This window comes from Mustela nigripes, chromosome 3 (assembly GCF_022355385.1).
Source record: "Mustela nigripes isolate SB6536 chromosome 3, MUSNIG.SB6536, whole genome shotgun sequence".
NCBI lineage: Eukaryota > Metazoa > Chordata > Mammalia > Carnivora > Mustelidae > Mustela > Mustela nigripes.
The window spans coordinates 142,786,818-142,813,514 of NC_081559.1; the positions used below are offsets into that span (position 1 = coordinate 142,786,818).

General features: G+C 40.9%; 1 long non-coding RNA gene across 3 annotated transcripts in view; it reads left to right on the top strand.

Annotated features, from left to right (window-relative positions):
- Positions 1-20,670, top strand: part of LOC132014104 (uncharacterized) — a 49,164-nt gene extending 28,494 nt beyond the window's left edge. Inside the window, exons 2-4 of one of the 3 annotated variants that reach the window (XR_009403213.1) lie at positions 8,460-8,649; positions 19,771-19,930; positions 20,392-20,670. This is a non-coding gene — a long non-coding RNA (uncharacterized LOC132014104). Of the gene's footprint in view, positions 1-8,459; positions 8,650-19,770 lie in introns of all 3 variants that reach the window. The other 2 variants (XR_009403212.1, XR_009403211.1) reach the window with 2 other exon arrangements.
- Positions 20,671-26,697: the final 6,027 nt, after the last annotated feature.

Here is a 26,697-nt window from a genome sequence, read left to right on the forward strand (position 1 = left end):
CTTCAGTTAGGCAGTTCTTGCAGACTGAATGGTTATGTCTCCCCAAATTCATATATTGATCCCTCAATGTGATCGTATTTGGGATTGGGCCTTTTGGAAGTGATGTGGTCATGAGAGTGGGACCCCTACGTTCGAATTAGTGGCCTTATAGAAGAGAAAGAAAAAGTACATTCACCAAGGAAATGTCCCATGAGCTCATGGTCAGAAGGTAGCCCTCACAAGCCAAAAGAGAGCCCTCAAAATGCTGACTCTGCTGGGGCCCTGAGCTTGGTCTTCCAGTTCAAAAGGGCGAGAAAATACAAGTCTTACTTAAGCTATTCAGTCTATGCTATTTCATGAAGGAGCCCAAGCCGACTAAGACAGAAGATGGGAAGTCAAACTGCAGAATGACAGGGCCCAAGGGCTTTCAGTTTGGGAAGGCCACTTTTTTGTTTTGTTTTGTTTTGTTTTTATTTCCCCTTTCTTGCATAAGCCATCTTTGTATCTGTGAAAAATGTTCACCCTTCCTTCTAGAGTCTGTAGATCATAAGGATCCTTCCCAGCAGCCAGGTCGGAGAGAATATGTTACATTTTAAGAAAAGTGGCTTCTATTAAACAATTAACAACACCCTGCCAGTGGCTGCTCCTTCTTCCCTCCACCCCCTCATTCGCCTCGGGGCAGGAACAGATCAGGACAGAAGTCTTTCTCCCAAAGCCTCTCCTGCTTCCAGTCCTGTTCTACATTTATTCACCATGAATGGGAATTGGCAGAATTTGCCTTAGAAATTTCTCTGAAAACTGCACATTTTCAGGAAGGGAAGTTGCACATCAGCCTTTGATGTTTTTCTTCACACTAATTCGAATTTACTGTATTTGGTAGTAATTCCTGCCAAAGATTTGTGATACATCTTTGGCAGTATTTACTAGTTTCAGAACTGATAAACATTTTTTCCTCATTTTTATTTCTTTTGCTTCTGTCATTTTAAAGAAGAGATCTTTATAGGGGTTCTCATGAGATTATTTCCCATTTTCTTCTTTTAAATAAAAATGAATGAGTGGGCGCCTGGGTGGCTCAGTGGGTTAAGCCGCTGCCTTCGGCTCAGGTCATGATCTCAGGGTCCTGGGATCTAGGCCCGCATCCGGCTCTCTGCTTAGCAGGGAGCCTGCTTCCCTCTCTCTCTCTCTGCCTCTCCATCTACTTGTGATTTCTCTCTGTCAAATAAATAAATAAAATCTTAAAAAAAAAAAAATGAATGAGTAAAGCTTCTATAAGGCACTTTATTATTTGAACCAGGAGACAGTTAATACTTCCTATAATAGTAGTTCTCAAAGTGTTCCTTAGAACCCAATTACCTGTTACATTAAAAGGAGTTACAGGAGAAAAGCATATCTTGGTCAAATAAATGCTAATAATACATATGAAACAAAATTAAAAATGTTTCTTTCCTGAAGGGCTTTTTATCACCTTTACTATATAGAAGGGCATTGTGAATCTACAAAACAAACATAATATGCAGGGTTTCCCAGAACTCAGTTGAACTCAGTATCTTTTTTTTTTCTTTAAAAGATCACAAAGGAAAACCAAATTTGTAGACTATAAAAATACTGGTATGACAACATGATTTCCTAATTGCAGGTGAAGAAGTTGAGAACAAAGAAAAGTCTTCTGAATGTGAGCCTTGGAAAGTTAATTATAAAAACATCCCTCCACCTCCTCTTTCCTGCTCCTTCCTTCCCTCCATTCATGCAACAAATGCTTAAATCTCTCTTTGTGCAACACAGAACTGCTTACTTGACTATTAATATGAGGGAAGTTACATGCTCATCTCCTGCTTTACGGGAATATTGTGAGAACTGCATGAAGAAGGCATTTTTAAAGTGCTGTGACAATCTCATTGCCCTAGACTTAAACCTATACACTAATGCTTTTCAAATATGCTCTTGTAACACACTGATGTGTTGAGATTCATTGTGACATATGTTGCAAATTTCTAATATTTCCAAGTTAGTGATATTATAAAGTTTTCTTTTTAAAAATAGAACATACTGTGTTCCAGGTTAGGCTTATAACAGCATCATTGTCACTCATTTGATTTTTAATATGATTTCTTAAGTGGAAAAGAAAGAGGAAAAAAGTGTAGGTAGTCTAAGCCCTGGGGTTGGACTGTCTCTGTCATTTCTCTGTGGTACGTGAGGGTAGCCCATAAAAGTTGCAAACTGAAGCAGACTAGGTGCCCTGAAATAATGAACATTCATCATTTGGGTAAATTAAAAGCAGCCCCCAAGGGCAGTGACTTGAAATGTTGTTGGGATGTGAATTTAGTCACATGTGCTGTGAGGCCCGATAGTAGGGAACGAGTCACTTGGTAGTTACTGAGTTTCGTGGTCCTTGGCAGAAATATGATTTGGGAACAGGGAGCTTGGGTAGATGGTAGAGTAGGAAGAGCCAGAGCTCACCCAGTCCCACTTTCACAACTAGATATTTTCCACTTCCAAATCAACAAACCAGAGAGTGATCAAAAGACAGGCAGAACAACCTCCACAATGAAATATAGAGTAGAAGCTGTGGCTGAAAGTTCAGGAAGGTCAGAAAGGTGGAGGGCACTGCAGGCACAAAGAGGGCAGAGAAACAGGACCTTATACCAGGGTGTTCTCACGGTAGGAAAGACTAATCCCCATAATGTTTGGCTTTAAAAACCAGAAATATAATTCCTTTTGAGAAAGTCCAAAGCTTACTCCAATATTCTTGTGAACAATATGGCATGAAGGCAAAAGTTTGACCACCACCCGTGTGAGTGAAATCTGAACATTGAAAGAGAATTTTTATTTGCTTATAATGTTGTTGACAGAAACCATCAAATCACTTTGGTGCCCTAGAGTTTTCTTTTGGGGCTAAAGAATTTCATATGGGAAGAGAATTACAAGCAGATGGGAACCAATGGTCAGTGCAGACGCAATCCCACCTTACTGGAAAATAGATGTAAACACACACATCCAGTAAGGAGAAGCCAATCTCAGCATTTAAAGGGAAGAGGACACACCAACTTTTCTACTTTAGTTGCAATGAAGCCGATTTTATGACTGAGGGCTGACTTGCTCTGCTCTTCTAACCTAACGGTATCTGGCAATAAGAACAAGTACATTGTGCCTGTGTATTGGTGCTCCACTGTATAAAATTGTGACCTGGCACAACCCCCTTTGGGCAGATTTTATTAGGGCACACTCTTGCAGACAGCACCAGAAACACAGGGTCATAGAGACACTTTTGAGTCAATTCTCCACACTGAATTATTCCTTTTCATCTCAATTAGCATATATTCTTTTAGATACAGTAAAAATACAAAAAAAAAATGAGGAAGTCTTCCTTTTGGAAAACATGTTGTGGACAAAGCACCGTTTACCTATGTCTACCAAGTGCTACTGGTTTTGTCATTTAACTAGCTATTTGGAGAGTCAAGCATGCCAGTAAATGATTTAAACTCTAATGCATTTTGTTCACAGAAATAACCTCAGTCATGGTAGTCAATGTGTCAGGAAGACCAAAAGATCCTATTTAATATATGATGTACCTGACATTATACTCTATTAATGGAAATATTAAACCAGTTGTTGTTACTATATAGTATGCATGGAGTTACAATTCATAGGATGTTTTTCTGACACCTACTCTTGAAGTTTTCATGGTAGAGAGCTTAGAATTAGATGCTTTGATGCAGGTATCCTAATAGGTGTTAGGCCTCCTGAAGTCTTGTTGGAAGCTGTAACATGAGCCAGAACCAGGTTTGAGGACCTTGATCTTGCTTTTGAGATGGCTCAGTGGAAGGCAATCAGATAGTGATGAATCTGTCCCCTCCTTAACTCTGGAGGTCTGCATACTCAGCTATAGAGTCCCATGGGTGGAGCATGATAGGCAAGATTCACATTGTACTGGGAGGTTGGTATGCATCTTCCCTAGAAAGTCAAACCTTGGACTCAGGTCCATCATTGTAAGATACACACAAAGAAAGGGCCTGATGAAAATTACTATGTTCCCTGGACTTAGACATTACATTAGACTCCATGAAACACTTCACATCCTCAAGGGACACGGAGATAATGAGGCAGAGGAACAGGATAGATGAGAGTGGGAATCTGCATTTCAGGAGATAACTGGGTCTTAACAGTTAAGATAACAGGGCTGGCCCCAGCAAATGATTCCTGGCATCCTTGTTTGAGGTTGTAATCCCTGAATACAGCAATCATAGTGGGGTCCTATAAGAGTGTACTGAAGACGAATTGGTCAAGTTGATGGCCAGCAGTTCGACAAGTGTACATTAGACTCTCCCCAGGAGATTTCCGGGTTAGGAAATACGTCACCAGAGTACCTTATTCTGCATACTCTCAATGCTGACCAAGAATCTGAGGTGGGAATCATGGGAGAAGTAGCCTAAAGGAATGGAACCATAGCCATGTGGGGTAGAAATTAGTCCAGAAGAGCATTTAGGTCCCTCCTGTCTCTCCTTCTTTCCACTTCTTTTGATATCACTATTCTTGCCTCTTTGAGCTGGCTCTTGGTGAACTAGGGGAATGGTGCCATTTTGTCAACAACACTGGGCAGGAAGAAGAAGGAGGATGGGAAGAAAACCAAGGGGCTATGAGCAAGAGGGAAGGAGGTATCTTTTGACTATTTATCTTGGGTTTGCCGCTTGATTATCTGGGTCCTTCTAAATGTATCAGTTTGGGGTCCTCATCTTAGAACATTGTTATCAGTCACTGGGTGTGAGACCAAGATAATATTATTGTTTTTGTTTTTAAAGTTCCTCAGGTTGTTATATATACTCAGGATTAAGATCTAATGAATTCTATCAATAGGCCAACACAAAGGTGTGTAATAATTGAAAATTTGACACAAGAACTTGGATAGTAGTACCTGTTTATGTATCTAAATCTTCTTATTAGTTGCTCTATTTGTATGAATTCTACTGTGAAGTTTTCCCAAAGTATGCTCTGTAGATTGGTAGTTCATGAAACATTTATAGGGTGGTGTTGACAGTGGGGAAAGCCTTGTTTTCCTGCTGTGGTCTTGGTAATGGGTTTCAGGACTCACTGTGTCTACCCATTTCACCCACATTCATACATAGGAAATGAAATGTTCAGAAATTCTGTCAGCCCCAAGCCTCATTTTCTCTCTTGTCATGTTCTCTCTCCTTTCATTAGATTCAGTAAATATACGTGTGTGTGTGTGTGTGTGTGTGTGTGTGTGACATTTTTTGTTTTCTTCATTTTCATCATCCCCAATAATGTAGTATGAGACATTCCCTAAACCCAGCTGATCTTAGAATGTATCTTTTTCTCCCTTGGAATATTACTCTACACATGCCCTATGGCAACATACTTGGGAAGGTAACACTATGAGTTTAAGCTGAGAAAAAGGATGAAACTAGCATTTTTTTAAAAGATTTTATTTATTTATTTGACAGGCAGAGATCACAAGTAGGCAGAGAGGCAGGCAGAGAGAGAGAGAGAGAGGAGGAAGCAGGCCCCCTGCTGAGAAGAGAGCTCGATGCGGGGCTCGATGCGGGGCTCAATCCCAGGACCCTGGGATCATGACCCCAAGGCAGAGGCTTTAACCCACTGAACCACCCAGGCACCCCAGAAACTAGGATTTTCTAGGGTAGGATCTTGATGCCTGTGGCTGCCTTCTTAAAATTTGCCATCTCAGTGATGGCTATCAAACTCCATTTTGCTCTTGAATTATGAATAGCTCTTAAGATTTTAACAGTTTTAAATAGTAGTCTATTTTTTCCCTAGAAGAATCAAGTGTTCCAATTTTATTTCCCCCCCACAAATATTATGTGGGTGTGGAATGGGAAAGGAAATTTCCAACTGTTCCCTGCAGGCAGAGCAGGCCCCTACCAGGCTGCTTCTCTCCAGTAATGAAGGATCCTGGATCTCCTAGAAATGTCAGTTTTTATTTCAAATGTCAAGCCATCTTATAAACAAGTCTCCAAGTTACATTTCCCTGTCCCTTGCCAGGTGTCCTTTAGTAGGACAATTCTTGGGAAGGACAGTGCCTTGGAGCACTCTGGTGTTTATTGCCTCTGTACTTAATTCTAAAGCTTTGCAAATTCTCTCACACAGTAACTCGATCAACCGCATTCTGTGGCTTTGGAAACTGTTGTTCACAGAGGTTAAGCAAATTACCATGGAGCAGATGAGTGAGCGACCTGGGAGTGGTTCCCGGACTCTTAACTGCTTTAGCTGGTGTGTTGCCTTCCATTGCTTCATGAGGGTACAAGCTGGCCTGTTTCTTTCCCTTATACTTAATTTGAATTAGGTATCTTAATTCCCATTTCTGAGTTGAAGTCAATTGTATTTAAACATCATAGCTAGACTGTTGTCTTAATAGAAAAATAAATTATAAACACCTGAATAGTGGTGACATCTAATCATCTAATCATTCAAAGTCAGCATTGATCTATTCTTCCTTCTTCATCTCCTTGCCCCTCATTCTCTCCAGGCTGCTTACAAATATATTCAATGTATCAACAAAAAAGTTTTAATAAAGACACTGCCTGAATATTAGCATTTAAAAAAAAATCGATTTGATGTTAACATAATCTTATACTTTACATACAGATATATATATATATATATATATATATATATATATATATACCTGTGGATAATTTTAAAACTCTTTGTAGTGGCACAGTTGGTTGAGCACCAGACTCTTGGTTTCAGCTGGGGTAGTGATCTCAGGGTGATGGGATGGAGCCCCGAGTCAGGCTCTGTTCTTAGCTCAGAGTCCACTTGATTCTCTTTCCTCTCTCCTTCTGTCCCTCCCCTCCCCACTTCAGCTCTTTTCTCTCTCAAAACAAACAAACAAAACTAACTGTAAATAAAGAAAAATATTAAATACATAAATTCTCCATTTTGACTTATATTTTTCCATAAAGCATAGCCATTCTCTAACAAATAAATACTTATTTGTTTTTAAGATTGTATTTATTTACTTGACAGAGAGAGGGGTGGGGGATGAGCGCACAAGCCAGGGAACAGCAGAAGGAGAGGGAGAAGCAGGCTCCCTGCTGAGCAGGGAGCCCAATTCGGGACTCAATTCCAGGATCCTGAGATCATGACCTGAGCCAAAGGCAGACACTTAACTGACTGAGCAGCCCAGGCACCCTGAATTGGTATTTAACAAATTGATTGATTGTGGTCTTCAAGCTAAATGAGATCATCTCTCTTCGAATCTAAGCGACCTGAGCCTGGGGAACCAGAAACCTGGCACCCCACTGTGATGATTCCCTGGGCCGGGATTTCACAACTGCATTCACAGCCACCCAGGAAATACGTCACAGTCGGGTCCTGCAACATTCTACCTCCTTCAGAAGAGCACAGCATCCTGAGTGCTATCTTCCCCTGTCCTCATATTCCACTGACCCTGACACACTGCCTTGAAAAGCCGTAGGGCTGATTTTGTGCAGAGTGCAGGGGTCCTCATCACACACATTCTGGAAGTTGCACTAGTATGTACACATGACTGCTGCCTCCTCAGCTTACCACAGGGGGCAGACGCCGACTGATAAAGTGTTTAAAGAAACAAATTGCCAAGGACAAGCAGGGAGCTACAAAAATGTAAAAACAAAAACAAAATGAAAAGAACACATTTTAAAACGTCTTTTCTTGTGCCACCTTTAGTAGCCCAACACAGAGATGGTGTTTATTTCACTTATTTATAAATAAACAACTCTTTCTGAATGCTAAAGATATATAAACATAAGGGTTAAAGCTAGGGTGATTGAATATTTTTCTGCAGAAAAATACTTCTGGGTAGTGTTCTCCTTTTCACATTTCAAAGTTCTCTTTTTGTATTTAAAGTTTAATAATTCTATGAATATGTTTCACTTAAATATTATAATCTCCCAAATGAATAACACATTCTTAGAAAATGCTGTCTTCATAGGAGAAAGCTCCTCGAACATTCATTTTAACTTTTCTTGCCAGTCACCGATTTTTACCCTTTGCTATATTTTCTAAAAACCTTAGCAAATGCACATAAAGCATTGTTATTCTTAATGAGATGAGCTACATGCAAAATGCAGAAGTCCCAAATCTGTGGAGAGCATTCTGAGAAAAGCCCACAGTTGGTTATTGCTCTGTACAGGGTTGTGTATGCTGTCTTTACGTTTGAGCATGATGGTCTGAAGCCTACCTGTTAGGATCTAAAATTTTGGTCCAGCCCTCCTGAGTTATCTCAGATAATTTTAATTTCTCCGTACCTCAGTTTTCTCATCTGCAAAATAGAGGTAAGAATAATACTTATCATGTTGTTATTCGTGAATTATAGGTGTTTGTTTACAAATAAGATGGTGCCTAACAGTGATATTTGTTTAAATAAAATAAAATAAAATAAAACAAATATATTTTTTCATAGCATCACTATAAGTCAACATTTTTATATTAATGATGTGGTCTCTTTTCCTCCATCCCTCCAGAATGCTTGGATAGAAGTTCATTTGATAGTGAGATGCACTGGGGAACTCTCTGGGTGCTGGTTTTCTCATCTGTGAAATGGTGATGCTCTTGCCTTAGAGGTCTGGTGTGAATGAACAAGGTGGCACACATGAAATGTTTGGGAAAGGACCTAACTGGTCCTGATACTGAGGCCCTCAGTAATCCTCATTGGTAAGTAGAAAATAACTATGTGTAAAGTCATCACAGAAACTCAAATAAACCATGTAGAGATTCAAGGAGATAAAATGGCTAGCTCAGAAACAAAACAATTATCTGTACAAGGGTTCAGATTGTTTTCTTTTATTCATCAGATTCAAGTTAGAAATTTATTTTTCATTTATTTTATTTTTTTATTTTTTAGAGGCAAGCAGGGGCAGAGGGAAAAAGGGAGAGAGAGAACTTTTAGCAGGTTTCAAACCCACTGCAGATAGCTCCTGATGCAGGGCTCGGGAACTCACAACCCTGAGGTCATGACCTGAACAGAAATCAAGAGTTGGACGCTTAACTGGCTGAGCCACCCAAGTGTCCCCAAATTAGAAATTTTCCAACCATACTTTCAAAAGAGATTATTCAGACAGGATTTCTCAAAATGTTCATTCCTTTCGGGTTTTATAGCCAATTCTTAAACAGAATAAAACTTGCCAATATTTTAGTAGTGAATTTCTACTTGTTGGAAAAGCCTCCTAGAAATACTGTTTAAGTTTACTTAGAAACATAGAAAACAAATGAAGATACTTGTGTCTTTCTCTTTTTGTGCTATTCAGTGATGGAAGAATAACCACTTATGTTTTCTCTTATGAAGGATATTTGAGAAAAAATGCAAAATATGCTTAAAAGCACTTGAATTATCTACGTGCAAAAAAAGGTAAAATTTTGTGATGTGGAGTAGGCACCATCTCAATTTGAATGAGCTAAATTTCAGTAGCAGGTGACTGGGAGTATGCCCTAAAATCCTCATGTCATACATTATGGCATGTTTGGTAAGTCACTTTGCAAATATCATTGCCTTCATAGACGATTTTAGTTGTTCATAGGCAATTTCAGATAAGTCTTGAGAATTGCCTTAGTCCTGGTGAAAAATAAGTATTGTGTTTCAACTAAGGGCTTGGTAGACGGTAGGAGAGATTGGATTTAGGAATGCAGGTTCCTAGGGCTGCATTGGCCCACTGAGGTAAGGCAGAGTATTTTGGAAAGCCTCTGAAGTGGGCAATTGGAATGAAATGAGAAAGCTCTAAAGAAAGGTATAGTCGGGGGCGCCTGGGTGGCTCAGCCATTGAGTGTTGGCCTTTGGCTCAGGTCATGATCCCAGGCTCCTAGGATCGAGCCCTGCTTCCAGCCCCCTGCTTGGCAAGAAGCCTGCTTCTCCCTCTCTCAGTCCCCCTGCTTGTGTTCCCTCTCTTGCTGTGTCTCTCTCTGTCAAACAAATACATAAAAAAATCTAAAAGAAAAAAATTAAACCTAGGGTAAGGCTGAATCTACAGGTGACAGCCTTACTGAGCAAAGTAATTAACATCAACTCACCAATCTCTTACAGCGAATACATTTATGAGTTTCGTAGGATGGTTTCACTTACTATCCTTCACAAAGGCAGATGGCCTAGAAACCAACTGCAGTTTCATAGAAGAAAAGTCAAAACAGGGCCACTTAATATGTATTCTGTGGATAAATGTGATCTATTTTTATGTCAAGAAGTTTCTGTTTCACGCTGGTGGTACCAAGACTTAAGAGGCTGGGCCCTGCATTTCTTCTTATGAAGAGTCGAAGTCAGATTCAGAAGTTTATATGAATATTGAAAGATGATGATGAGAAATACAGTCATTTTTATATCTACATCAGGAGCTGAATGAAGGAGGCAAAGGAGACATATAGCCTCTGAAGGGCCTGCACTTGAATTACTTTTCTCTTTCTCAAGCACATAACTGTGTTTCAGCCTCCACTAGTAGAATCAGGGGATTTGCTCCTGGCATGGTCCGTTTAAACCACGCAGAGAGTTGACAGCATGGAGGATGTCAGAGGTGGACCCCAATGTCGCCTGCCTTCTGCCTGGTATGGACAGCTAGGCAAATGGTAAAACATATCAGGGACTTGGCCTCTCTTGCAGGCAAGGACTACAAGGAAGAATTGGTAAAGAGGCAATATTCTGCCTGAATTATGCAGAAATATGATAACTTCACTATTTCCCCCAATGACAACCCAACCTCTGACCCAGTATATTTTTAAATGATCAAAACAAACAAACAAAAAAATCAGGACATAAGAATTGTACCTCCATTATTAAGTGCTTCAGGAAAAAAATGGAAGAGTAGCTTTTTGAGGGAAAATGTTGCCTCTGATAAAAACCTTATATGCAGTCAGATTAGTGATCATGTGTTCTGGCAGCAGAAAGTTCTTTTCTTGTATGCAAACTCTCAGAAAATACACTGTCCTCATTCACTTCTAAGAGAAAAAAAAAATCAGCAGTTGAACAAGAGATTAATTAAAACAGAGATCATGAAAATGAGGAAGTTATGGTAAAAATGACAGCTAGTAAGGATAGAAACTATTTGAACATTGTTTTATTTAATACCCAGGAGCAGTAAAAATAGCTGTAACAAGTCATGTAAATATATATATATATATTCAGTTCTTTAAAAGGAGTATACAACATATCATGTATTAGTACCAAAGTGGACCTAAGAATCCAGATTATGTTTTCTTAAAACTAGGCAGTGGGGTGGGGTTGGTGGTGGGAGGAGAGGAAGTAAAAGCTTAAACTACATTTCTCATCTTTCATAGGAGGAAGTCAATGGATAACACTTCTGCACTGATGTAGAAAAATTTAAATATAGATATTTTTAAAATGTTAACTTGTAAGTAATCAGTAGAAACATAAAAACAATATGACTTCTAACTCACCGCAGAAATTAAGCAAACAAAATATCTCTGTAGAAAAAGACAAGTAAAAGGAAACAGAAAGGAAGCACAAAATAAACAGAACATGAAACAACGTGATGTTCATATGACTAAATATTTCATACACAACCACAAATGCAAAAGGAAAAAGAGCCTTAATTCACTGTTTAAACACAGAGATTAACAGAGAACAAGCTGAGGGTTACCAGCGGAGAGGTGGGGGATGGGGTGGGTGAAGTAGGTAAAAGGGAATAAGAGTACACTTATCACAAGGAGCACTGAGTAATGTATAGAGTTGTTGAATCGCTGTAGTACAGCAGAAACTAATGTAGCACTGTAGATTAACTACTTTGGAATTTAAAAAAATAGAATTTGGCCCCTCTAGAATATGACAATATCCACCATGTACAAAAGATAACCCAAAACAGCATAGCAGAAAAAAAGCAAACAATAAAAGGATGGGCAAAGGTACATTCAGCAAGCAATAATTATTATTTATTAGGAGTGGGACTATGAATATCCCCTGAAACCTAATTCCCAATCTAAAACCAGAAAATGGAAGATGAAAGTTACTATTTGCACTGAAGATATAAAAGAACCAAAATGTAAGGAGCAAACAGCATGGTATTGATGTATACAGAGCAGAAACCCCTAGAGAAAAAGAAAAGTAACACAACACAGTTTGAAACATGTTGTTATTGCCATCTTCAATTTTTGACAAATGATAAAGGGTCAAATAAATAAGGATGTAGAATATTCTAATAGACTCAATAGTAAATTCTAATACATTGATAATTGACACTTTTTTTCTTAAAAATATCTCATCCTTTTGTTTCTTAAAATGTTGATCAAATTGATGATACAATAGATTACATGAAATATCCCAATAAATTCCCCAAATGGAGAAACATAGAGGTCATATTTTAGAACAACTCTTCAATAAATCTCAAAATTAAATAATAGTACTCATAAACTATTTGGAAATTAAATATTATCCTCTAAGGAACTCTTGAATCAAAGATGAAATTTAAATGAAAATTTCAGGACTCTTATTTCTGGCAATGATGCAGAAGCCAGACCCTGAAAATCTTCACTACAATATATATTTCTATGAGGATAAGATATAACAGACTATTTTTTAATGAGTTCACTATAAGGTAGGGGAAATACTAGGGATATAAACCAAAGAGTTAAAAAACTGATTGGGAAATAAACTGAAATCTGTAATTCCCCTGCAGAAGAATTCCAGAGAACCAGGCAGCTTTCCCAGGAGACCAGGCCTTGGCTCTATGTGGGCAAAAGGAAAGAGAGTGTATGTGAAGTTCCTGAACACTGTTGAGAATTGAAGGAACTAAAATATTAGTAAAAGAATAGATGAAAAACAAAACAAAACAAAAAATCCCCAAAAACAACCAAACAAAAAAATTTTCTTGTAAAGAATGATAGAAGATGAAGAATATTATTTTGGCTAGTATTTTCAGAGGGCAAACAATGAACAAAAAGTTTACACTGAGAATGTGTAACCGTAGTGGTTTGGAGTTCAAGTTTACACTACTCCTGCAGTTTAAGAAACCACAAGTGGAGACATAAACTTAAGTTGACCCAAAAGCAAACAAAATATACCATGTGTAACAAAAGACAAATAAAATGGAATGGAAAGAAAAGAAAAAAAAAAACAGCATGAAGTAAGATGCTTCACATATGTGATCAGGAAAATATATAAAACTTCTGAAAAAGGTTGAATCCCAGACTAGGTAAAATTCCCCAGAAAAAATCCACTGACTGTAAAATCACAGTTAAAATTAAAACAAACACAGAAATTAGCCACAGTGGATGATAATGACTGCAACATAGAAAATACGAGAAAGAAGCACATATGTTAAGAAGAACAAGTATACTTTACAAGGAGACAAAGAGAATTTGTAATAAAAAATATAATCAAACACATCTGTCATGAAAGTTTAAACTGAACTGATAGTACTTTTAGAAGAGAATGGAATCAATGAAGGAAATGGTCTATTTAAAGAGATCAAGTCTGAGATTTTTCATTAATGGATTAAAGATATAAATTACTGAACTCCAGAAGCGTGGGTGAATCAAGAAGATAAAAGAAAGATAAGATCGATTCTTAAATGCATTACAGGTTCCTAATGGATCACCAAAGTTAAAGAGATCTCTAAAAACCATAGAAAAGTGAATGTAAGTACATGTGGATAAAATCAGCAACAGATTTCATGACAGTGAAAGGCAGAAAAGAGAAGAATATTTTCAAAATGCTGAGAAAAATAACCTAGAATTTTTACTCTTTTTCAAGAATAAGAGTTAAAAAAATTAGGACAAATAAATATTGAATTTATTCTTATACTCACTAAAGGAACTCAGAAAGGATGTACTTCAGGTAAAAAGAAAATCATCCCAGAAAGAGGGTGAGATGCAACATATTAAGTGGGCAAAAAAACCAAACCAAAACAAAACAAAAAAAAACATGTTAAACACACCAGTAAATATAAACAAACATTGAACATGTAAAACAAGAATGCCTACACATTGGAATAAGTAAACAGACATAAATGTGGCACAATGATAACATGAAAGATGAAATGGAAGCAATCTGAGTTAAAAGTAGAAATAGTTCCAAATATAGCAATAATCACAATAAACGTGGAAAGGTCATTCTCAGCAGTAAAAATAAATAAGCTATGTTTTTAAAAACCAGCTATCTGCAGCTTACACCCAACAGCTGAGGATGGGGAAAGAGAGCAAAAGGAAATGTACTCAGAAGATATTAACCAAAAGAAATTTTTATCACTTCATTAATATCAACAAATTTTATTTTAAGACAAAAAATTAGATATAAAAAGAACCACCACCTAAAGATTAATTGCTCAATAATCAGATTACCATGCATTTATTGGCCATTTCCCTGCATGCAACTGGTGGTTCATATGCTTTTGCCTATTTTTTTCTTGTGTTATTAGTTTTTCTCTTATTAATTGTAGAAATTCTTTTTGGTGTTTGAGGCATTAATCATTTGTAGTTAAATGTATTGCAAGTATTTTTTCCCAGTGTGTGTGTGTCTTTGCAAACATTTGTGTTGTCCTGGATTTAGGGATTGGTTCTCTCTGAACTAAGCTTGAATACAGTGCTGCGATCCTTGACAAAATGAAATGGGATTCAAGTAAGTCCCAACATTCAATGATGCCGTGATTAACTAATTTATCATCTCCAGTTGATTGCGGTTAAGTATCCAGAGAAGCAAATGATCAGAGAACCAAAGCAGCTGCTGTGTGTAACTGTTGTGCCTCTAATCATGGCCAAAAACGCTGGTGGGAGATGGCTGCTCCTCAGTGCACTGAATTACTTTCAGAAAGAAAATGATATTGCAGGTCCTTTAAACTCTCAAGTGATGTGACTCTCACTCAAGTCACGTTCAAAAAGCCAGAGAACTTCGATGGTGAATCTATATATACATCATCTCTTATTTTCTGAAGTTCTATGATAATCCCCATGAAAAATCAGAAACAAAATTTAATTGTATGGGTTACAGAAAGTGAATTCGAAGTTTCATCAAGTCTCTTGCGATGAGGAAGGTGTGGACCCTAAGACTTGCAACAGGATAACTGGGAAGTCTTGGATGATGTTAAGAACGTTGAACATTTGAACACTCTGTCCCTCCCTCCCGTTAGCTTTCTTTTACTAAAGAGTCTGTAATAATCTTTCTTAATGCAGTTGTTATACAAGAAATGCCTCTTTTTCTCAAGATTCACCCCAACCATCTTATAACTGGTATCAATTCTCAGCATGTTCCAAGGGGATATGCTCAAAATGACCTCGGAGGAAACAACTTTACCTCCCAAATGAATCACAAAATGTTTATGAATAGGTATGGTCAAATTTATTGATATGGGTGCACTATCAATGAGTCTGAATGTAATGTATTCAGTGTGTCAGGTGGGAGGGGCTATAATATTTTACCTGGTTTGTTGAGTAAAAATTTGTCTCCAGTAAGGTTGAGATACCAGACCTTCTCTGGTATAAAATAGAGGAATGAATTCAAGGACTTGGGAAATAGGCAAGTTGGAATGGATTTATCATGTACAACTAGTTATTCCCACATTGCTTCTTCTGTGAGAGCCCAAAAGTTACTCTCTTCACTCAGTCATTGGGAAATTACACAGGTGGAAGAAACACCCATACCCTAAAAATATGGGAATGTCTTCAGTAGTCCAGATATAGTGTTGGGATATGCTATCATTGAGTTGGGCTTCTCATGAAGATAATACAACATTCAATGGTCAGACTAAGTGGAGATATTCGTGTAATGTACGTTAGAAGTTTTGACACACAGAAATCTTTAGTAGGAGCCAATGAATCTCATATCCCTAAAAAAAAAAAGTAAATATTCAACCTAGCAAAGCATTACTTGATCTAGAATAAGACAATTCCAGGTAGTGGACCAAATTCATGATCCGAGTCAACACAATGAAGAATCATGTCCTCTCTCCTAATTCCAGACCTAAGCCAGTTCACAGATCAAGAACTTCTTTACCAAAAGAGAGTTTGGGCTCCCATTCAATAATGCCAAAGGCATCTACCATTTTTCTTCCTTCAACCTTGTCAAAAGAAATCTGAGGCCAATTACTACAGTAATTGTACTCTGGAGAAAATGGGAGATCTTAACTCTTGGGGATTCACAACGATTCTTAAGGATTCAAAATACCAAAGTAAGGTTTATAATAATCAGGTAATAAAGGGAGTTATGTGAAGTTTGAGACACCAAGGGTCCATTAGATCTACAGACCCACCCTGTGAATAGCTCTCCAGTTCCTGAATGTGTACTTGGAATGGGCATATTTGGCATCCGACAGAATCCATGCAGTGCCCCTCTGATCCAGGAAGTGATGGTTATTATGGTAGGAAGGGTACGTGGAAGCCTCTGAACTTGTCCTCCCTCTCAGAGTCTGAACTGAAAGCGTACTGTGTTTATGCTGGGGATTGCCGAAGTGAGTCTCACCCTGAAAGGCTCAAAAGATGTAGAGCTGTGATGCTGTTCACATTCCCATTTATCTTTTATTATTGGCCTGTGAAGAATGTGGTGAGTCTTTGAAAATCATTTCATTATTTTAAACTTTATCAGTTGGTAACTCCAATTCCAGCTTCTGTTCCAGATACAGATTATTTTTCCTAAGAAATTGTGACCAACCATCACATTGAAGAATCAGTTACAGGATTGAGGGAAGTCAAAATGAGGTGGGAGTGGGTCTGAGACATGCAAGCCTAGGGGACAATTTAAGTACTTTGTCAAGATCCTCTCAGCTCTTTTTTGTTTCATGAAAACATTTGTTTTATTAAGTGCATAACACCCTGATGGAAAAAATAACACCTGATAGAAAAATCACATTTTCTATGGTTTTTATAAACAAAGCTGAGGAATTCTGTGCAGGCAGAAGTCTCCTATTCCCTTTCCTCCTTTCTCTATCTCTTTCTCTCTCTCTTTTAAATTTTTTGTTATTTGAGTGTAGTTGACACACAATGTTACATTAGTTTCAGGTGTACATGTAGTGATTGGACAAGTTTATACATTATACTATGCTCACTCCAAGTGTAGTTACCATCTGTCACCATAAAACCTATTATGATATCGACTGTATTCCTTATGTTGTCCTTTTTATCCTTGTGATACATTCATTACATAACTGGAAGCATGTATCTCCCACTTACCTTCACACATTTCGCTCTTCCCTCACCTTTTCCCATCAGCAACCATCAGTTTGTTCTCTTATTTACAGGTTTGATTCTGTTTTTCATTCGTTTATTCATTTTTTTAAGATTCTGCAAGTAAGTGAAATCGTACTGCATTTGTCTTTCTCAGTCTGACTTATTTCACTTAGCATAATACTTTCTAGGTCCACCCATGTTGTTGCAAATAGCATGATCTCAGCCTTTTTATGGTCATGTAATATTCCTTTGTAGATATATACCACATTTTCTTTATTCTTTCATCTATCGAGAGACTCTTAGGTTGCTTCTATATTTGGCTATTGTAAATAATGATGCAATAAACACAGTGGTGCATATATCTTTTCAAACCCAATAGTGGAATTATTGGGTCAGGAACTTCCTTACTGTTTTCCACAGTGGCTGTACTAATTTACCTTCCCATCAACAATGTATGAGGGTTCCTTTTTCTCCACATCCCCACTAACACTGTTAATCCCGTCTTTTTTATTCTAGCCTTTCTAACACATATAAGACAATATGTCATCATTGTTTTGATTTGCATTGCTTGCATTTCACTGATGACTAGTGATGTTAAGCATCAGATCCTCTTCTTACTATTTTTATGTGCTATGGGTTTAGTGTTCTTTGGTTTCCAGTAGGTGGGTATGTGGCACCTGTTTTTGTGTAGTACCTTAAGGTTACTAGTGCTTACATTGTCTAAATGAATATCTAGAAGTTTCTGGGAATTTATGTTTCCTGAGTGTGTCCACTTACCCTTGACTGACATGTATGGGCTTATGGAAGCCCTAGTTCCTTGACATGAGTCTTAGCTTATGTGTCATAGTTACCCATGGGATCAAGTTGAAAGTACCTCAGGCAGGACTTGGTCTGAGATATAATCCTTGCTGAGTGAGCTTTTACCCTTTCTCTGTCCTCTGTAAACCTATTCCCTCGGGAATACTTTTTCCTGGGAATAATTTTTTGTAAGTTTTTTTTTTAAAGATTTTATTTATTTATTTGACAGACAGAGATCACAAGTAGGCAGAGAAGCAGGCAGAGGGAGAGGAAGGGAAGCAGGTTCCTCACTGAGCAGAGAGCCTGACGCAGGGATCAATCCCAGGACCCTGGGATCATGACCCGAGCTGAAGGCAGAGGCTTTAACCCACTGAGCCACCCAGGTGCCCCTTTTTATAAGTTTCTTGCAAATGAATCCTTGTCTCAGCATCTGATTTGGGGGAACAGACCTAAGATATCAGCAATGTCTTGTTAGAAAATAATAATTATTATTATGTATTATTTATTTGAATTTCAATAATTTGAAAATCATTTCATTATTTTAAACTTTACAAAATTATAATTATTATTATTATATTATTTATTATGGAAAAAATAATTCCATTCATAATAAACACAGAAAATGTAAAATATGTATAAATAGCAATGTGAATTAAATCATAAAATGTTGGTGAACAATATTAAAACATGAAAAGGAAGAGACAGACTATGTGCTTTTGGGGAAGATTGAATTATCATGTAAGTATTATTTTTCTAAATTTATATAAAAATTTAAAATCACTCTAAAGTCATTTAAAAACCATATGGAAGAATTAACATGTAATAATTACTATTCACCATATTATCATTGTCATTTTTTATTAAAATTATATTAATCTTACTTCCAGGAAATTTTGCAGGATTTTGAAAGCATACTTAGCATGGTTAAAGGTACTGTTTACAAAGGGAAAAATAAAACAACTTCAGAGAAAACTCCTCTCCAAAAAGAATGTCAAAAAAGGATGACCTCTAGTTATTTATAATAACAATAACAACACATTCTCATTTAGGATTTTAAACATGTATATTTATAGTGTGCACATACATCTGTATGTATATGTATAACCGTTTAATTCTCCCAGCCTCTCTGTGAATTAGGTACAGAGATAGAGAGAAAGAAATCTATGCATAGATGGGTTAAGTAACTTGCCATAGGAATTAAGTTCTTGCCATAGGAATTAATAGAGTTGGAATTTAAACCCAGGTATTTTTGATCCAGATTCCATGTTCTTAACCACTCCCTTTTTTTCCCTTAAGATTTATTTATTTACTTACTTTAAGAGAGAGAGAAGGGGGAGGGGTGGAGGGAGAGAATCTTTTAAGCCCACTCTGCACTGAGTGAGGAGCTGGAAGTGGGAGTTGGGACTCAATTCCCCAACCCATGAGATCATGACCTGAGCCGAAACCAAAAGTCAGATGCTTAACCAACTGAGCCACCCAGGTATGCCTTACCATTTTCGTATGCATGCATACACATAACAATATATTGGTGAAGAAAATAAGAAAAAAAAGGACCAATTACAAACAGATCATCTTGTAATTTGAAAAATGCATATCTCCCAAAAGAGGTGTTTCAAAATTGTACTGAGCAATGACAATTATGGAGAATACTGTGTATCTGCTCAAAGTGATTATCTTGAAGAACAGCACTCAATGGATGTAGGAATGAAACTCAATCAGATTATGGCTTATGGGTTTATTAAAACCATCTATCTCGGGATCATGTGCCAGCCATTCCCCCGTCTTCAACAGCCAGCCCTATATGATTGGTCCTCGATATGCATCTTAAAAATTGAAATGGCAGTTTTTCTTTCTCTTCTTCATCTTTTACTTTATCTTCTACAGTGTTCACTGGCACAGAATAGAGATTTATGGATTTATTCAGACTTACTCAAGACATTATAGATGTCTCGCTGAAAAATCTGTTAGTTTCATCCAGATACAGAAGCGGAATCACCATATAATATTTTCATCTGTTATGTTATGTGACTCATTGTGACTGCAGGTACTTGAATGACCTACAGAATAATCATGGACATTTGACATTTAGCTAACATTTAGACCATCAACTGAAGAAATGAAACAGGTATTTGTTCCAAGGCCAGGTCAGGTTTAGTTATAACATTTTTGTTCCTTTTTTGGATAAACTTTTCAATCACATTTCTCAAAAGGCAGCACTGAAAAAAAGCATATTCTTATTTAAGAGACATACACCACGATTCTAATCCAATGCTGTTTTTTCTTTTTCTTTTAAAAGTCTTTTGGTATCAGATATTAGTTATTTTTTGGTCATTATTACTTTCTTTAATATCCATTTTTTCCAAAATGTTAAAAAATCCAATCATCTTTAAGTGTAAGAATTTGCTAGGAAAATAATAGAAACACTGATAATTTCAGTTGTATCAGTTGACTAAAAAAATTGTATCTATTAACACATATGTTGTTCCTTGTGTGTGTGTCTTGCAGTCCTTCAAGTCTACTGAGATTGTGTTTCTCCGTATCAATATATTTTTCTTCCATGTAATCAATGAGAAGTAATTTGGAAGTTAATTGCTGATTATCCTGTCCTTTCTGAAGGTGATTCTGTTATCATCTTTGATTTGGAAGACCAAGAGACTAACTGTCCTATACCTGCTCTTTTATTTTGATCATCTTAATCTTAAAGCCAAAATCACTGAAAAGTGAGAAGAGATGGGGTTAAAATACAGCAACAAAAATAAATATGTTTTTCATTTTGTACAGTGAGAGGATTACCAATGAGGGCGATGATTGTGTATCTCTGCTGATGAGAAATGACCTACTGCTGAGGAGAGAACATTCTGGCAGGAAACAGAAAGCAGACACATAATTCACAAACCAGACAGTGAGAGAGAAGTCTCAGAATAAAAATAAGCACAGACATATGTACGGATGGCAGAGTGTGGCCCTGGAGACTGTCGCCCCTGTGGGAAGGGCAGTGGTGTTGAGGTTCTGAGCACATTTTATCTGCAGACACTAAAGAGCACCATTAAATGGGAAAGAATGTTCGGCTGTAGAAAAATAATGTAATTGGTTCCAGGAAGAAAAATTAAGGGAGGTGATTTAAAATGAGAAATATAGCTTTAGTTTCTCCTCATGCATACTTAATAAAATTTGGACTTCATTTGGCATTTACGGTGAATAAGCTGTAGAGAGTTTACCTAACTGTGTGCATATGTCCAGCATTAGACTTTTTTTTTTTTTAAAGATTTTATTTATTTGACAGGGAGAGACACAGCAAGAGAGGGAACACAGCAGAGGGAGTGGGAGAGGGAGAAGCAGGCTTCCTGCTGAGCAAGGAGCCTGATGTGGGGCTCCATCCCAGGACGCTGAGACCATGACCTGAGCTGAAGGCAGAGGCTTTAACCCACTGAGCCACCCAGGCGCCCCCAGCATTAGACTTCTAAGGGAACTGGGACCCAGAGAATCTAAGTGGAAGCTTGATGGTGGCAAAGCTGAGACTAATGCCAGTACTTCTCAGATGTCAGATTATGTCAAGGATTTGTACTTCATATACTAACATTTCACCTTCACTTTTTAATACAAATTGGAAGTGTTTTAATTAGGGGATGGGCTTGTAATTATTACTCTTTTATGTTTCCTGGTTCAGTCAACTAAAAACATTTGTTGCATTCTTAATATATGTAAGCACTGTATTAGAAAACACAAAGTTGAAAGAGACACTGTACCACACTGAAAAAGAGCTTATAAATTATTAAGAGAATCTGATATAGAAGTACATCCAGGACAGGGAGCGTGGGAAGCTGCGGAGCAGGATGTCCCTGAGGCGCCCGGCCGGCCTGCGCCCAGCCGCCTGCTCCCCCAGGCCGGCTTCCAAGGCGCTGAGAGAGCTCGGCTAAGAACACCCCACGCCTTACAGCTCAGCCCGTTGAATCACCCCTTGACTCTTTTTCGAGCCCCGCGTTGGTGGGTGCCAGGGGCTTAGGCGGCAGAGCTGGGCTTAGATCCTGCGGCCTGCGGGATGGACTTGCTCCAGAGTCTCCAGAGCCCACGCCCCCAACGCCTCAAGAGACGGGAAATGCGTGCGCCCTGTATGCTGACAGCTCTGCGCGGTGCTCCCTGATTCTGAGGAACTGTCTCCAAGCTCTCCTTCACGCTCACATTGACAGCATCTCCGTTCCCCAGGGTGGTTGGAAAAATGAGTCAGGCCTTCTCAGGGCTGGTATGTGGTGGGACCAGAGGCCGAAGGGGTTAGCACAGCCGGCCTGCTGGGCACTCTCAGACGGGAGCACACCCGGGAGTTTGCCAGTGGCCAGGGAGGCCTTGCTGAAATGTCCCTGGCAGTGTCGGCACTCAGGCCGAAGGACGGGAGCGTCAAGGGGCTACTGATGGTGAGGGGTCACTCCGGGAGGTTCTCATCTGGGAGTGAGCTGGGAGCAGACCCCCATTGGAAATAAGCGAGGCGGATGGTTCGCGCAGGACTGAAGCCAGGGCTCCGGCTTGGATCCTCCTGGAACGGCCAATGTAGAGGCCCCGTGGAGAGCAGGACAGCTGGGAGGAGCAGAGGGGTCCGCCTGGAAAGACCTCTGAGGCTCAGAGCCCGTCGTACTGGCTGGGACTACAGGCCCCGTGAAGCATCTGGCGTCTGCACCCGCTCACCACGCCACCGTGCTGGGTGCTCACGGCATCAGTAACCACACAGTGCGGCCCCACGGAGTACTTCCCGCACACCTGGCAGTCTGTGGGCTCACACTGTCCAGAGCACGTTCGCCCATGAGAGCTGCTGAAGCAAGAGCTGTCTGGAACTAAGTAGAACACGGCTGACAGGTGCCCAGGAGCACGTTCGGAGCCCAAGGCCCCTCCAGCCCATCACTGTCCCCTTGGTCCCATGTGGTCAGAGGTTCCATTCAGGTGTTTCTGGAGAGAAGGCAAATGAGCAGCGTCTCTCCCGAAACTTTGTCCTTTTACTCAGAAAGGAATGCGCTCACCAAAATTTCTATCTGTGCTCAGGGGCAGGAACCGGGGCGCATGGCCCACGAGGCTGCAGGGAGCCTGGGAAGGTGAGCAGTCATCAGGAAGCATGGCTGCACCAAATAGCTCAGGATCCTCTCAGGGAACAAGGGGGTATGGTGGACATGTGTTGGCTGACGTGGCTGTCCCCACCGTCCTGGGATGTGATGACCATTTTCATTTTCATAATTTGACAGAGGAAGAGATTAAGGGACAGGCAAGCCAGGTCATTTCTTTCCTGAAGACTACCTAATAGACGGGGAACCGTGTCTCTGTGAGACCATAGGCAATCTGAGAGCAGGACTGTGTGTTTGTCCTTTGCCCTGTGTAGCTGTAACCCCATCACCAGACAGAATGTCACTTGGATCGATGCCTGATCGAATGCCTCGTTGATGGCCCAGTAAAGTCCCGTGCATGTCTCAGGCTTCCCCGTCCTCCCTCTCAGAGGAAAGAGTTCCAGAAGCCTCCCCATGCCGGCATGCAGTTCCTCTGGGCCCAGGCAGCGTGGGTGTGCCGGGAGGACCAGTTTCTGTCGACTGCCATCCCAGCCACGTTCAGCTGAGCTCACCAGGACCAAACAAGGCCTGAAGTGTCTCAAGGAGTGTTTTTAACAAGTTGTAAATAATATCTCACCAAGTCCCATCGCTGCCTAGAATTGATGCAGCTGGTGAGAAGTAGTCATGATCCCGTGAATCATTTGTCCATTTACAAAAACATTTCATTCACCTCCTTCCAGAAGGATGCACAGAACACGCTTTAAAAGAAGGCGTAACTGGTACTGACATACGGGAAGGCTGTGTTGCATTCCAGTTCCTCACTGGCTCATGCGGTGTGTGTAGAAGAAGGGATACTCGTAATTACTGGGGATTTTTAAAAAAATAGAGATAATTTGTCTTAAGAAGAAACATGGGCATCTGCAGAATGATGACTTTGTCTCCCCATGGTCTGCTCTTGGGTCAGAAACGTGGCCGGTACCCTGCCATGTGATTGCTGGCTTCTAGCCCTGCTCTCTCACTCTCGAAGAAAGGGCATATGTCTCAGCCTCCTGCAGAACCACCCCACTCTTGTCTCTTGTCGCCCCTGCTAAGGCTGAGCATGGATCTCCGTATGTTGGCACATGAACTAAGGAATAAGCCTCTGGAAGAAAGTCAGAATATCTCTAATGGGGAAGTCTTTCCTGCTACAGCGACCATCCCTATGACAGTTGGGCTTAAGGAGGAAGAGGGGGAGCTTGGATGACCAGGGTTGCATCAGCCCGCAAACCGAGCAGCCACGCCACTTAACAAAGCATCCGACCCTCAGTGACTTAAGACAAAGGCTATTTCTTCTCATGACCAGGGCTCTGTGGGTTCACCTCGCTACAGCTGATCTGGGCTACCCTCATTCTGGGGCGGGCGAGCGGGGCATGGCTTTAGGCTCCTGTATAGACTTGGATCTTTTCCTCAGGTTTCTGCAGAGGCCATATCTGAAGTGGCGCCTCTGCCTGGTGCATAACCTTCTCGGGGGATCCCAGGTATGAAAGCTTGCCCAACTCCAGGGCACAAGGACATGGCAAGCCTCTGGAGGCATTGCATCAAGAATATCTCATTAGCCCAGACAGGTCACATGGTCCACCCATGTGGACCGCCATGGTGCACCTCCCTCCCAAGGGCAGGGAGCAGGGCCTGGCCTTGGGGCTCTGGGGATGGGGGAGGGGCTGTGGTGCCTGGGCAAGGGCTGTGGGGGGGGGCTGGGGGGGGGGGGGGGGGGCGGAGGGCCTGGGTAGTGCATGGGGCCAGGGGTGGGGCTGTGGTGCCTGGGCAAGGGCTCTGGGGAGGGGGGAGGGGCTGTGGTGCCTGGGAGGGGCATGGGGCTGGGGGAAGGCTGAGAAGTAAGATCTAGAATGAGGCAGTGAATCCTCCAAACTGGAGATTCAGTCTGTCCCAGAGGAAACCATGGGGTAGTTGGGTGGGGAGGGGCAGCAGAGAAACGCAGGAGAAGCAGAGGGGATACACGGAGTGGGCAGCAGGTGGAATGTGCATGGGGAGGGAAAGGGCAAATGTCTCCCAGATCCCCCAAGTCCGGGTTTCTGCCCCAGAAAGGTGAGAGCCACAGGTGTAGGTGGGGCGTTCCTGAGGGACACATTCCACATGTTGCCAAGATCCTCCAGGACGGAAAGGTCCCAGCAGCACCTGACTTCCCCTGCAGAGAAGCTGTGACCCCTAGTTTCCCCACAGTCAGTCGGTCTGTTAGCAAATACCCCATGGAGGTCTGGATGGCCAGCGGGTGAGCAGACCTGCACCAGCGTGGGTCTCCTTCCCACCACCCTTGGCTGCCACCGGCCTCTGTTCCCCGGGCCCCGCTTTTCTGACAGTCTCTTGCCCAGTCACCAAATCGACTTCCCTGTTAGCGAGCGACCCCGGTTGCCACTCCTTCAGAAGACCTCCCCTTCCCCTTCCCCGGGATTCTGCTTTGTGGCTCTCATTAGCATTTCCCTCCTGTCCCCCTGAACATTTCTCTTCAGTGTCTCTTCCTGGCGCATTCGAACATTCAAGGAGGGGAATGTCGGCAGCAGAGGTGGAGAGAAGCACTGAACAGTAAATGGTCCAAAATCTTTTGCCTTGGAAGCGCCGGGAGCCTCCTGCTGTGGGGTTGACTGTGAGGCCTGTGCCCCATGTGAGCAGTGACCCCAGTGACAGCCCCCCCCCCGCACGCCCCCCCACCTCCTCTCATTAGCAGCATTGGCGGAGTCCTTTGCACTGCCCTTCTGGGCTCCTGGGGGCAGGCCTGCAGCCAAGGGAGCTGGACCACCCTGGGCCTGGCAGGGGGCGGGTTGCTCTCCTACCACACCGCAGGAGGGGAAGGGGGCTCAGGTTTCACCTACAAATTTCAACACCTGCTTCTTCCACAATCAGGGATCTTCCACCTGCCTTTCCGCACGCTCCCGCACTACCCCCTGCACTCCGCTAAAACTGCCCCCGTGCTAGTCTGAGCTCCTGCCCACCCTCTTCCTGCCTCTCCATCATGTGTAAATGCCACCTCCTCCATAAAGCCCTCCCTGATTCCCTGGCAGGAGTCACCTACACTGCCTCTCTTCTGGGGCGTTCATAACAGTGTAACTTATCTCCTTCCCCACCTGACTGTGCTTCCTGGCCATGGGGAATTTGCCTCAAACTTTGCTTTCCTCCAGTACCTAACTAATGATTCCAGTGGAGTAGGTCCTCAATAAATAGGCGAGAATTCATCAAATTGGGGTGGGAGTGGCAATCGGAGAAGCGACCTGATATGTACTTAAGAGCTCCCGTCCCCAGCTTGTTGCTTTGGAAAAGAGAGTGAAATCGGTTTTTTATTGAATCTGCTCTTTGCAGAGTGATTTTGTGCTCTTTGTTGGGCCAATTACAGTTATGAAGATGAATTAAGATGAATTATGACAGGCGGGCACCCATGTGCCTGCATTACTGGGTGCTGGCTGTGTCATTAGTGGCCGGCATCTAGGAGGGGAGTTTGTTGATGTTTCCATCAGAAAAAAAAAAAAAAAAAAAAAAAAAGAAAGAAACATTAGGATCCATAAAAAACAACGAGCAATGATATTTTCCTTTTTATTGGTCATTTTAAAACATTCGCTGATAATTTCCCCCATGCTTAATAGGCACATGCTTGTGTCTTTAGGTAAATCCAAAATTTGCAGAAACGCATTCTTATGATTGTTCAGCTTCCTCCCATCGTGAAGCCCAAATGAACAACTTCCCAAGGCAGCAGGTGTGGGGTTCCTGGAGGGCATTGACCTGGCCATACGGGTCACCC